Source organism: Petromyzon marinus, chromosome 6 (genome assembly GCF_048934315.1).
Source record: "Petromyzon marinus isolate PM22_M1 ecotype Great Lakes invasive population chromosome 6, UKy_Petmar_22M1.pri1.0, whole genome shotgun sequence".
Classification (NCBI taxonomy): Eukaryota; Metazoa; Chordata; class Hyperoartia; order Petromyzontiformes; family Petromyzontidae; genus Petromyzon; species Petromyzon marinus.
The window spans coordinates 22508466-22521004 of NC_133672.1; positions in this window are offsets into that span (position 1 = coordinate 22508466).

A 12539-nucleotide genomic window follows, 5' to 3' on the forward strand; every position below is an offset into this window, starting at 1 on the left:
GCACGCTGCGAACGCTTTCGGTCTGTGTGCCGTGGAATTGGGAACTGGTCTGACTTTGCTCGTGGTCTCCACACATTGCGATTCTCGCAAATACGCGTCCCTGCACACTGCGATCGCTCCTGGTCTGTGTGCCATTGTCTCGTGTAATTGCTATCTGGCCACCTGGCTATGTAATTACGTTGGTAATTCGCGGGTGCTTTTTGTTTCCTGCACTGTGGGCCTGCGTGTCTTGAGTGCCTCGCAGGTGATGTTTTGTTTCTGCTCCCCTGATTTTTATTTCCTTCTGAAATACTGGTTGCCTTGCCTCGTTCACTGTGTGTTGTGGAATTATTGTTCTTATCCCTGTACAGCCAAGCCATGTGAGCCTTATTCACTATGTGGTGTAAGGAGGCCGTCTCTGGATCCAAAACCATTCCCACGATTTTTGTAATCTCTGGACCCAAGGATCCGAAAAACATAATTTTTAATCTTTTGTCACCTTCGTGATACTGATCCACATCGCTCGCATAGTACGCTCTTTTAAATCGTATGAGGTACTCTCGAGGATCCTCATCTGCGCATAGATTTTGCAGCGTTAATTCCCTCAGACAGTGTTAGATATTGTGCAAACTTCCGAATCACTGCCAAGCTCAGCTTTTTAAAATCGTTCCGAACCTCGTATGGTAGCAACTTTACCCATGATATGGACTGTCCATGCAAGCTGCGTTTCAGCAAACTGGCTTTCTCATCCGTTTTTCTCAGACCCCTGATCATTGCTTCTGCTTCTACCATTGCAATGTGAGTGTGTATGTCTCTGTTCTTATTGTGTCGATCAAAATAGGGAATTCTGGCGAGAGCTTTGTCCATCGATTTCAGAGTTTTACTACTGAACAAGTAATCGGAAAGTTGATCATCGTCATCCGAGTCAGATTCGGATGAGTTATTAATATCACGGTGGCGTTGCTTAACATGATTTTTGTAGTGTCTTTTGCGCCTGTAACGTGGGTCAGCTTTGCTCGTTGACTCCTGTTTATCCCATGGCTCATACTTATGTGGTTTTTGTGGGGTGTTTGATTTATATTTGTCTGGTGCGTCGTGCCTGTCGCGATGTTTGTGTCGGCCGTCTGTGCGTGGTGTGCGTTTTCCTGGAGAGTTGCCTCGGAGCTTCGGCTCCGCCCTTTCTCGCGTTATCAGTACAGAATCCCCTGGTGACTTAGTTTTAATATTCTGTCCCCCTCTGACATCGGGGTTGTCAGCCCCACCCGTTTCTTTTCCGAATTTTTCCTCATTATATAATCTCTGTTTGTCTGTCTGTGCGAGAGGGTCTGAGTTCAGTGTAGCTATTTCTGAAGTTTTTACATAGGTGGCCTTCATAGGTGCTCGCTAACAGCACTTGCCCCTACAGTCTGTTAAGGCTATATGGGGGATCTTTGTTTTCTCATTAAACCCGGCTGCTTCCAGATGGCCCCTTGCCAGGGTGGAATTCCTGTTTCTCCGCGCTGCGAGAGAGACAAAGGTGGTCGGGGTTTCTTGGAGTATTGTTTAACTCGTTTCGTAAGTTTGCCCGTTGTCTCATTCCTTCTCGAAAATCTTTGATGTGACTCGGTATTTCTGTCTCCAAGCTTTGTTTTAACAGTAAAACGTATTAAAGGTGAAAATAATTTGATATCGAATTAATAATTGGATAAGGATTCACTGATGCATCTGGTGGCCTGGTCTTAATTGGAGTGATCGTGAGGATCGCTAATTTTAGCTTATTCTTGTTGTTGCATTTTAAATTAAAACCGTTGTTTTAATGGCAAATAAGGAAAATAAAAAAATTGGTTTAACTCGCGTCTGTCTTCCTGAGGCTCGCCTCTGGGTGACCTTTCCAAAGGGGCACATCAAACTCTTGTTCATCTGGAGATCTTCGCAGACAGCTGTTAACATCCTCGCCTCGAGAGTTTTATTATTTCTTTTTTTATTTATGGCCTGTTTATGATCTCCATCTGTGTTTGCGTGTTTTTGGGTTGATGCGTTTTATGCATTATTTCTCTTTGTTATTATTTTTAAAAATTATATATCGGCAGATATTATTGTTAATATCAATTTTGGAAAAAGGCCCATATCCAACACACCACCCTTTTAAAAATGATCTGTGGTCTGCCACGGATTATTTTTAAAATAAAAGAAAAATGCCTTTTCCCATCATAAGCATTGATTGTCTTCGAGTTTGTGATTTTCCTTACAACGCGCACGTACGTGTCACAACTTAGCATGATTACATTTGAAATAAGAAAATAAAAGAACAGGAAAAATAAAAAAAATTAAGGCAACATGTTACATCGGTTCTTATCAATTATTGCTACTTTGATTTTTGTTTCAGTTCCTGGGAAACACTGGATAGCGGTTTCGAGCCCGGTGGTACACCGTTTCCCTCCTGGCATCTCTTTGTTTAATGTTTACCAAGTTCATATTCTTAGTTTTTTCGGTAAAGTCATGTTGTTTATCTTCAACGTGACTTTACCGAAAAAACTAAGAATATGAATTACTGCAGTCACGAAAGCTTTAAATCAAAGTTTACCAAGTTATTGGCAACCTTACCGCCACCTTTGGTCAAGAGTGCAGAATAATTTTTTCTCATGGCCAGGTATTTTAGAGTAACCTGTGACCTTTCCATGCAACATCATCACATCGTCGTTTTGGTTCATCGTCGGTATGGCTTTAGCCAAATGAGCACGGTTCCTTGGTTCGTATCGGTAATTTTTTTTATCCCTCGCCTTCCCTGTGGGTTTATGTGGCGTGAAGTGATGTCGTGCGCCACCAGGATTAGTACACACCACGAGTTTCCGTGCTCGACTGTTGGGGTCATTTGCCTTCTCCGCAGCCATGTGCTGATTTGATGACTCCGTACCACGATTCGATTCCATGTTTTTGCATGTGCTGGATTTCAACACATTCCCCGATCCATCATGGATTTCTGTCTCCGTAGCATCTTTCTCTGCCACATTCGCAGTACTCTCACGCAATTTCGCGACACAATTGATCGCGTTTCCATTTACCAAACAAGCAGGTTTCTCCCCCCCGATCCTGTTGCTTATCATTTCTCGTTGGATCACACTTCATTGTTATTTTTCCCTGTTCAATAGGTGTGTTCACCACGGGAGCGACTCTCGCGTTCTCCACCACATTATCAGAACGGGTGCATGGTGCATTTAGTTTTCCACAATCATGGTTACCCTCCTGGTTTTGTTCGTCACCTCCAGCCTGCTTGATTTTTTTCAAGGGCTGTGAATTTTTTTCCAGCTCAGCGGACACTGCTCTTCCTGTCATTTTCCTCTCAACCCCTGTGAGCGATTCATCACGTGCCCATGTCACCCTCTTTGTCACAGCAGTTGGGAATCGGCGTGATTCTGCTCTTGGCCTATACGCGCCGTGATTCTCGTGATTGTGTCTTTGTGTGTTGCGATCGCCCATTATTTATGTGCCACTGTCGATCGTAATTGTTATCTCGCCATCTGTGTGGGTAATTTTGGCCAGCAGTGTGCCGTGGCATTGGGTATAGATATGGTCCTGCTCTTGGCTTCCACCCGTGGCGATTTTCGCAAATACGCGTCCTTGCACGCTTCGGACGCTCCCGGCCTCTGTGCCGTGGAATTGTGGAATTATTATCTCGCCATCTGTGTGGGTAATTTTGGCTAGCTGTGTGCCGTGGCATTGGTCCTGCTATTGGCTTCTACCCGTGGCGATTTTCGCAAATACGCGTGCCTGCATGCTGCGAACGCTTTCGGTCTGTGTGCCGTGGAATTGGGAACTGGTCTGACTTTGCTCGTGGTCTTCACACATTGCGATTCTCGCAAATACGCGTCCCTGCACACTGCGATCGCTCCTGGTCTGTGTGCCATTGTCTCGTGTAATTGCTATCTGGCCACCTGGCTATGTAATTACGTTGGTAATTCGCGGGTGCTTTTTGTTTCCTGCACTGTGGGCCTGCGTGTCTTGAGTGCCTCGCAGGTGATGTTTTGTTTCTGCCCCCCTGATTTTTATTGCCTTCTGAAATACTGGTTGCCTTGCCTCGTTCACTGTGTGTTGTGGAATTATTGTTCTTATCCCTGTACAGCCAAGCCATGTGAGCCTTATTCACTATGTGGTGTAAGGAGGCCGTCTCTGGATCCAAAACCATTCCCACGATTTTTGTAATCTCTGGACCCAAGGATCCGAAAAACATAATTTTTAATCTTTTGTCACCTTCGTGATACTGATCCACATCGCCCGCATAGTACGCTCTTTTAAATCGTATGAGGTACTCTCGAGGATCCTCATCTGCGCACTGGGTCATAGATTTTGCAGCGTTAATTCCCTCAGACAGTGTTAGATATTGTGCAAACTTCCGAATCACTGCCAAGCTCAGCTTTTTAAAATCGTTCCGAACCTCGTATGGTAGCAACTTTACCCCTGATCATTGCTTCTGCTTCTACCATTGCAATGTGAGTGTGTATGTCTCTGTTCTTATTGTGTCGATCAAAATAGGGAATTCTGGCGAGAGCTTTGTCCATCGATTTCAGAGTTTTACTACTGAACAAGTAATCGGAAAGTTGATCATCGTCATCCGAGTCAGATTCGGATGAGTTATTAATATCACGGTGGCGTTGCTTAACATGATTTTTGCAGTGTCTTTTGCGCCTGTAACGTGGGTCAGCTTTGCTCGTTGACTCCTGTTTATCCCATGGCTCATACTTATGTGGTTTTTGTGGGGTGTTTGATTTATATTTGTCTGGTGCGTCGTGCCTGTCGCGATGTTTGTGTCGGCCGTCTGTGCGTGGTGTGCGTTTTCCTGGAGAGTTGCCTCGGAGCTTCGGCTCCGCCCTTTCTCGCGTTATCAGTACAGAATCCCCTGGTGACTTAGTTTTAATATTCTGTCCCCCTCTGACATCGGGGTTGTCAGCCCCACCCGTTTCTTTTCCGAATTTTTCCTCATTATATAATCTCTGTTTGTCTGTCTGTGCGAGAGGGTCTGAGTTCAGCGTAGCTATTTCTGAAGTTTTTACATCGTTTTCGCTTTTGTACCATTTTATCCAGTTCTTAAGCAGTGTCCCAATGTCAATAAAGCTCCCCTTCCATGTGCCTCCCTGATTTGTTTGCTCTGTAGCAGATCGGCCTGACCGTTTTGGTACAAGTTCGCGCATTTAAGGGTTGGCGTTTAAGGGTTGGTGTTTAAAGGTTGGTGTTTAAGGGTTGGCGTTAAGGGTTGGTGTTTAAGGGTTGGTGTTTAAGGGTTGGCGTTTAAGGGTTGGCGTTTAAGGGTTGGCGTATAAGGGTTGGTGTTTAAGGGTTGGTGTTTAAGGTTTTTCGTTTAAGGGATGTGTGCTTAAGAGTTGGTGTTTACAGGTTGCTGTTTAAAGGTTTAGCGTGTAAGTTTTGCCTTTAAGGGTTGGTGTTTAAAGGTTGGTGTTTAAGAGATGGCGTTTAAAGGTTGGTGTTTAAAGAGTTGGCGTTTGAGGGTTGGCGTTTAAGGGTTGGTGTTTACAGGTTGGTGTTTAAGCGTGTTTAGGTTTTGGCGTTTAAAGGTTGTCAAGGGTTGGTACTTAAGTGTTGGTGTTTACAGGTTGGTGTTTAACGGTTGGCGTTTAAGGGTTGGCGTTAAAGGGTTGGCATTTAAGGGTTGGCTATTAAGGGTTGGTGTTTAAGGGTTGGCGTATAAGGGTTGGTGTTTAAAGGTTCGTGTTTAAGGGTTGGCGTTTAAGGGTTGGCGTTAAAGGGTTGGTGTTTAAGGGTTGGCGTTTAAGGGTTTTCGTTTAAGGGTTGGTGCTTAAGAGTTGGTGTTTACAGGTTGGTGTTTAAGGGTTGGCGTTTAAGGGTTGGCGTTAAAGGGTTTGGCGTTTAAGAGTTGGTGTTTAAGGGTTGGCATTTAAGGTTTGGCGTGTAACAGTTGGCATTTAAACGTTGGTGTTTAAGGCTTGGCTTTAAAGGGTTGGCGTTTAAGGGTTGGTGTTTAAGGGTTGGCATTTAAGGGTTGGCATTTATGGGTTGGCGTTTAAAGGTTGGCGTTTAAGGGTTGGCGTTTAAGGGTTAGTGTTTAAGGGTTGGCGTTTTAAGGGTTTTCGTTTAAGGGTTGGTGCTTAAGAGTTGGTATTGACAGGTTAGTGTTTAAAGGTTTGGCGTGTAAGTTCGGCCTTTAAGGGTTGGTGTTTAAAGGTTGGTGTTTAAGAGATGGCGTTTAAGGGTTGGTGTTTAAGAGTTGGCGTTAAAGGGTTGGTGTTTAAGAGTTGGCGTTAAAGGGTTGGCGTTTAAGGGTTGGTGTTTAAGGGTTGGTGTTTTAGCGTGTTTAGGTTTTGGCGTTTAAGGGTTGTCGTTTAAGGGTTGGTGCTTAAGAGGTGGTGTTCACAGGTTGGTGTTTAAAGGGTTGGTGCTTAAGAGTTGGTGTTTACAGGTTAGTGTTTAAAGGTTTGGCGGGTAAGGTTTGGCCTTTAAGGGTTGGTGTTTAAAGGTTGGTGTTTAAAGGTTGGTGTTTAAGGGTTTGCGTTTAAGGATTAGTGTTTAAGGGTTGGCGTTTAAGGGTTGGCATTTAAAGGGTTGGCGTTTAAGGGTTGGTGTTTAAGGGTTGGCGTATAAGGGTTGGCGTTTTAGGGTTGGTGTTTAAAGGTTGGTGTTTAAGGGTTTGCGTTTAAGGATTAGTGTTTAAGGGTTGGCGTTTAAGGGTTGGCATTTAAAGGGTTGGCGACTAAGGGTTGGTATTTAAGGGTTGGCGTTTAAGGGTTGGCATTTAAGGGTTGGCGTTTAAGGGTTTGCGTTTAAGGGTTGGCGTTTAAGGGTTGGCGTTAAAAGATTGGTGTTTAAAGATTGGTATTTAAGGGTTGGCGTTTAAGGGTTTTCGTTTAAGGGTTGGTGCTTAAGAGTTGGTGATTACAGGTTGGTGTTTAAAGGTTTAGCATGTAAGTTTTGCCTTTAAGGGTTGGTGTTTAAAGGTTGGTGTTTAAGAGATGGCGTTTAAAGGTTGGTGTTTAATAGGTTGGCGTTTAAGGGTTGGTGTTTAAGGGTTAATGTTTAAGCGTGTTTAGGTTTTTGCGTTTAAGGGTTGTCGTTTAAGGGTTGGTACTTAAGAGTTGGTGTTTACAGGTTGGTGTTTAAGGGTTGGCGTTTAAGGGTTGGCGTTAAAGGGTTGGCGTGTAAGAGTTGGCATTTAAACATTGGTGTTTAAGGGTTGGCGTTTTAAGGGTTTTCATTTAAGGGTTGGTGCTTAAGAGTTGGTGTTGACAGGTTAGTGTTTAAAGGTTTGGCGTGTAAGTTCGGCCTTTAAGGGTTGGTGTTTAAAGGTTGGCGTTAAAGGGTTGGCGTTTACGGGTTGGCGTTTAAGGGTTGGTGCTTAAGAGGTGGTGTTTAAAGGTTGGTGTTTTAAGGTTTGTTTTTAAGGGTTGGCGATTTAGGGTTGGCGTTTAAGGGTTGGCATTTAAGGGTTGGCGTTTAAGGGTTGGCGTTAAAGGGTTGGCGTCTAAGGGTTGGCGTTTAAAGGGTTGGCGATTAAGGGTTGGCGTTTAAGGGTTGGCATTTAAGGGTTGGCGTTTAAGGGTTGGCGTTTACTGGTTGGCGTTTAAGGGTTGGCGTTTAAGGGTTGGAGTTTAAGGGTTTGCGTTTAAGGGTTGGCGTTTAAGGGTTGGTGTTTAGAGGTGGGCGTTTATGGGTTGGCGTTCAAATGGTTAAGTGTTTAAGGCTTGGTGTTCAAGGGATGGCGTTTAAGCGTCGGTGTTTAAGGGTTGGCCTTTAAACGTTGGCGTTTAAGGGTGGGCGTTTAAGGGTTGGCGTTTAAGGGTTGGCGTTTAAAGGTTGGCGTTTAAGGGTTGGCGTTAAAGGGTTTGTTTATGGATTGGCGTTTTAGGGTTGGTGTTTTAGGGTTTAGTGTTTAAGGGTTTGTCTTTAATAGTTGGCGTTTAAGCGTTGACGTTTAAGGGTAGGGGTTTAAGGGTTGGCGTTTAAGGGTTGGCGTTTTAAAGGGTTGGCGTTTAAGGGTTGGCGTTTTAGGGTTGGTGTTTAAAGGTTGGTGTTTAAGGGTTGGCGTTTAAGGGTTGGCATTAAGGGTTGGTGTTTAAAGGTTGGCATTAAAGGGTTGGCCTTTAAGTGTTGGTGTTTAAAGCTTGGTGTTTAATAGATGGCGTTTAGGGTTGGTGTTTTAAGGTTTGGTTTTTAAGGTTTGACGATTTAGGGTTGGTGTTTAACCGTCGGTTTGTAAGGGTTGGCTTTCAAGGGTTCGTGTTTAAGGGTTGGTCTTTAAAGAGTTAGCGTTTAAGGTTTGCCGGATGAGGTTTGGTGTTGAAGGATTGGCGTTTAATGGTTGGTGTTTAAGGGTTGGTGTTTAAGGGTTGGTGTTTAAAGGTTGACGTTTTAGGGTTTGAATTTTAGCGTGTTTAGGTTTTGGCGTTTAAGGGTTGTGCTTTAAGGGTTGGTGCTTAAGAGGTGGTGTTTACAGGTTGGTATTTAAGGGTTGGCGTTTAAGGGTTGGCGTTTAAGGGTTGGCGTTCAATGGTTGGTGTTTAAGGGTTGGCGTTTAAGCGTTTTCGTTTAAGTGTTGGTGCTTAAGAGTTGGTGTTTTTAGGTTGGTGTTTACAGGTTTGGCGTGTAAGTTTGGCCTTTAAGGGGTTGGTGTTTAAGGGTTGGCGTTTAAGGGTTGGCGTTTTAGGGTCGGTGTTTAAAGGTTGGTGTTTAAGGGTTTGCGTTTAAGTATTGGTGTTTAAGGGTTGGCGTTTAATGGTTGGCATTTGAAGAGTTAGCGATTAAGGGTTGGTGTTTAAGGGTTGGCGTTTAAGGGTTGGCATTTAAGGGTTGGCGTTTAAGGGTTGGCGTTTAAGTGTTGGCGTTTAAGGGTTGGCGTTAAAGGGTTTGTTTATGGGTTGGCGTTTTAGGGTTGGTGTTTTAGGGTTTAGTGTTTAAGGGTTGGTCTTTAATAGTTGCCGTTTAAGCGTTGACGTTTAAGGGTTGGGGTTTAAGGGTTGGCGTTTAAGGGTTGGCGTTTTAAAGGGTTGGCGTTTTAGGGTTGGTGTTTAAAGGTTGGTGTTTAAGGGTTGGCGTTTAAGGGTTGGCATTAAGGGTTGGTGTTTAAAGGTTGGCATTAAAGGGTTGGCCTTTAAGGGTTGGTGTTTAAGCGTGTTTATGTTTTGGCGTTTAGGGGTTGGCGTTTAATGGTTGGTGTTTAATGGATGGCGTTTAAGGGTTGGTGTTTAAGGGTTTGGCGTTTAAGGTTTGTCTTTAACGGTTGGTGTTTTAAGGTTTGTTTTTAAGGGATGGCGATTTAGGGTTAGTGTTTAAGGGTTGGCATTTAAGGGTTGGTGTTTAATGGTTGGTCTTTAAAGTGTTAGCGTTTAAGGTTTGCCGGATGATGGTTGACGTTTAAGGGTTGGCGTTTAATAGTTGGTGTTTAAGGGTTGGTGTTTAAGCGTTTTCGTTTAAGTGTTGGTGCTTAAGAGTTGGTGTTTACAGGTTGGTGTTTAAAGGTTTGGCGTGTAAGTTTGGCCTTTAAGGGTTGACGTTCAAGGTTGGTGTTTAAGGGTTCGTGTTTTAGGGTTGGCTTTTTAGGGTTGGTGTTTAAAGGTTGGTGTTTAAGGGTTTGCGTTTAAGGATTGGTGTTTAAGGGTTTGCGTTTAAGGGTTGGCATTTAAAGAGTTAGCGATTAAGGGTTGTTGTTTAAGGTTTGGCGTTTAAGGGTTGGCATTTAAGGGTTGGTGTTTAAGGGTTGGTGCTTAAGGGTTGGCGTTTAAGGGTTGGCGTATAAGGGTTGGTGTTTAAGGGTTGGCGTTTAAGGGTTTTAGTTTTTAGGATTGGTGCTTAAGAGTTGGTATTTACAGGTTGGTGTTTAAAGGTTTGGCGTGTTAGTTTGGCCTTTAAGGTTTGCTGTTTAAAGGTTGGTGTTTAAGAGATGGAGTTTAAGGGTTGGCGTTAAAGGGTTGGCGTTTACGGGTTGGCTTTTAAGGCTTGGCATTTAAGGGTTGGTGTTTAATCGTGTTTAGGCTTTGGCGTTTAAGGGTTGTCGTTTAAGGTTTGGTTCTTAAGAGTTGGTGTTTACAGGTTGGTGTTTAAAGGTTTGGCGTGTAAGTTTGGCCATTAAGTGTTGGTGTTTAAAGCTTGGTTTAATAGATGGCGTTTAGGGTTGGTGTTTTAAGGTTTGGTTTTTAAGGTTTGACGATTTAGGGTTGGTGTTTAAGGGTTGGCATTTAAGGGTTGGTGTTTAAGTGTTGGCGTTTTAGCGTGTTTAGGTTTTGGCGTTCATGGGTTGTCGTTTAAGGGTTGGTGCTTAAGAGGTAGTGTTTACAGGTTGGTGTTTAAAGGTTGGTGTTTAAGAGATGGCGTTTAAGGTTTGGTGTTTAAGGGTTGGCGTTTACGGGTTGGCGTTTTAGGGTTAGCTTTAACGGTAGGTGTTTAAAGGTTGGTGTTTTAAGGTTGGTTTTTAAGGGTTGGCGATTTAGGGTTGGTGTTCAATGGTTGGCATTTAAGGGTTGGTGTTTAACCGTCGGTTTGTAAGGGTTGGCTTTCAAGGGTTCGTGTTTAAGGGTTGGTCTTTAAAGAGTTAGCGTTTAAGGTTTTCCGGATGAGGTTTGGTGTTGAAGGATTGGCGTTTAATGGTTGGTGTTTAAGGGTTGGTGTTTAAGGGTTGGTGTTTAAAGGTTGACGTTTTAGGGTTTGAATTTTAGCGTGTTTAGGTTTTGGCGTTTAAGGGTTGTCCTTTAAGGGTTGGTGCTTAAGAGGTGGTGTTTACAGGTTGGTATTTAAGGGTTGGCGTTTAAGGGTTGGTGTTTAAAAGTTGGCGTTTAAGGGTTGGCGTTAAAGGGTTGGCGTTTAACGGTTAGTGTTTAAGGGTTGGCGTTTAAGGGTTGGCGTTTAATGGTTGGTGTTTAAGGGCTGGCGTTTAAGCGTTTTCGTTTAAGTGTTGATGCTTAAGAGTTGGTGTTTTCAGGTTGGTGTTTAAAGGTTTGGCATGTAAGTTTGGCCTTTAAGGGGTTGGTGTTTAAGGGTTGGCGTTAAAGGGTTGGCGTTTACGGGTTGGCTTTTAAGGCTTGGTGTTTAAGGGTTGGTGTTTAATCGTGTTTAGGCTTTGGCATTTAAGGGTTATCGTTTAAGGTTTGGTTCTTAAGAGTTGGTGTTTACAGGTTGGTGTTTAAAGGTTTGGCGTGTAAGTTTGGCCTTTAAGTGTTGGTGTTTAAAGCTTGGTGTTTAATAGATGGCGTTTAGGGTTGGTGTTTTAAGGTTGGTTTTTAAGGTTTGGCGATTTAGGGTTGGCGTTTAAGGGTTGGCCTTTAAGGGTTGGTGTTTAAGCGTTGGCGTTTTAGCGTGTTTAGGTTTTGGCGTTCATGGGTTGTCGTTTAAGGGTTGGTGCTTAAGCGGTGGTGTTTACAGGTTGGTGTTTAAAGGGTTGGTGCTTAAGAGTTGGTGTTTACAGGTTGGTGTTTAATAGTTTGGCGGGTAAGGTTTGGCCTTTAAGGGTTGGTGTTTAAAGGTTGGTGTTTAAGAGATGGCGTTTAAGGTTTGGTGTTTAAGGGTTGGCGTTTACGGGTTGGCGTTTTAGGGTTAGCTTTAACGGTAGGTGTTTAAAGGTTGGTGTTTTAAGGTTGGTTTTTAAGGGTTGGCGATTTAGGGTTGGTGTTCAATGGTCGGCATTTAAGGGATTGGTGTTTAACCGTCGGTTTGTAAGGGTTGGCTTTCAAGGGTTCGTGTTTAAGAGTTGGTCTTTAAAGAGTTAGCGTTTAAGGTTTGCCGGATGAGGTTTGGTGTTGAAGGATTGGCGTTTAATGGTTGGTGTTTAAGGGTTGGTGTTTAAGGGTTGGTGTTTAAAGGTTGACGTTTTAGGGTTTGAATTTTAGCGTGTTTAGGTTTTGGCGTTTAAGGGTTGTCCTTTAAGGGTTGGTGCTTAAGAGGTGGTGTTTACAGGTTGGTATTTAAGGGTTGGCGTTTAAGGGTTGGTGTTTAAAGGTTGGCGTTTAAGGATTGGCGTTAAAGGGTTGGCGTTTAACGGTTAGCGTTTAAGGGTTGGCGTTTAAGGGTTGGCGTTTAAGGGTTGGCGTTTAAAGGTTGACGTTTAACGGTTGGCGTTCAATGGTTGGTGTTTAAAGGTTGGCGTTTAAGGGTTGGCGTTAAAGGGTTGGCGTTTAACGGTTAGTGTTTAAGGGTTGGCGTTTAAGGGTTGGCGTTTAAGGGTTGGCGTTTAAAGGTTGACGTTTAAGGGTTGGCGTTTAATGGTTGGTGTTTAAGGGTTGGCGTTTAAGCGTTTTCGTTTAAGTGTTGGTGCTTAAGAGTTGGTGTTTTCAGGTTGGTGTTTAAAGGTTTGGCGTGTAAGTTTGGCCTTTAAGGGGTTGGTGTTTAAGGGTTGGCGTTTAAGGGTTGGCGTTTTAGGGTCGGTGGTTAAAGGTTGGTGTTTAAGGGTTTGCGTTTAAGTATTGGTGTTAAGGGTTGGCGTTTAAGGGTTGGCATTTGAAGAGTTAGCGATTAAGGGTTGGTGTTTAAGGGTTGGCATTTAAGGGTTGGCATTTAAGGGTTGGCGTTTAAGGGTTGGCGTTTAAGGGTTGGCGTTTAAGGGTTGGCGTTAAAGGGTTTGTTTATGG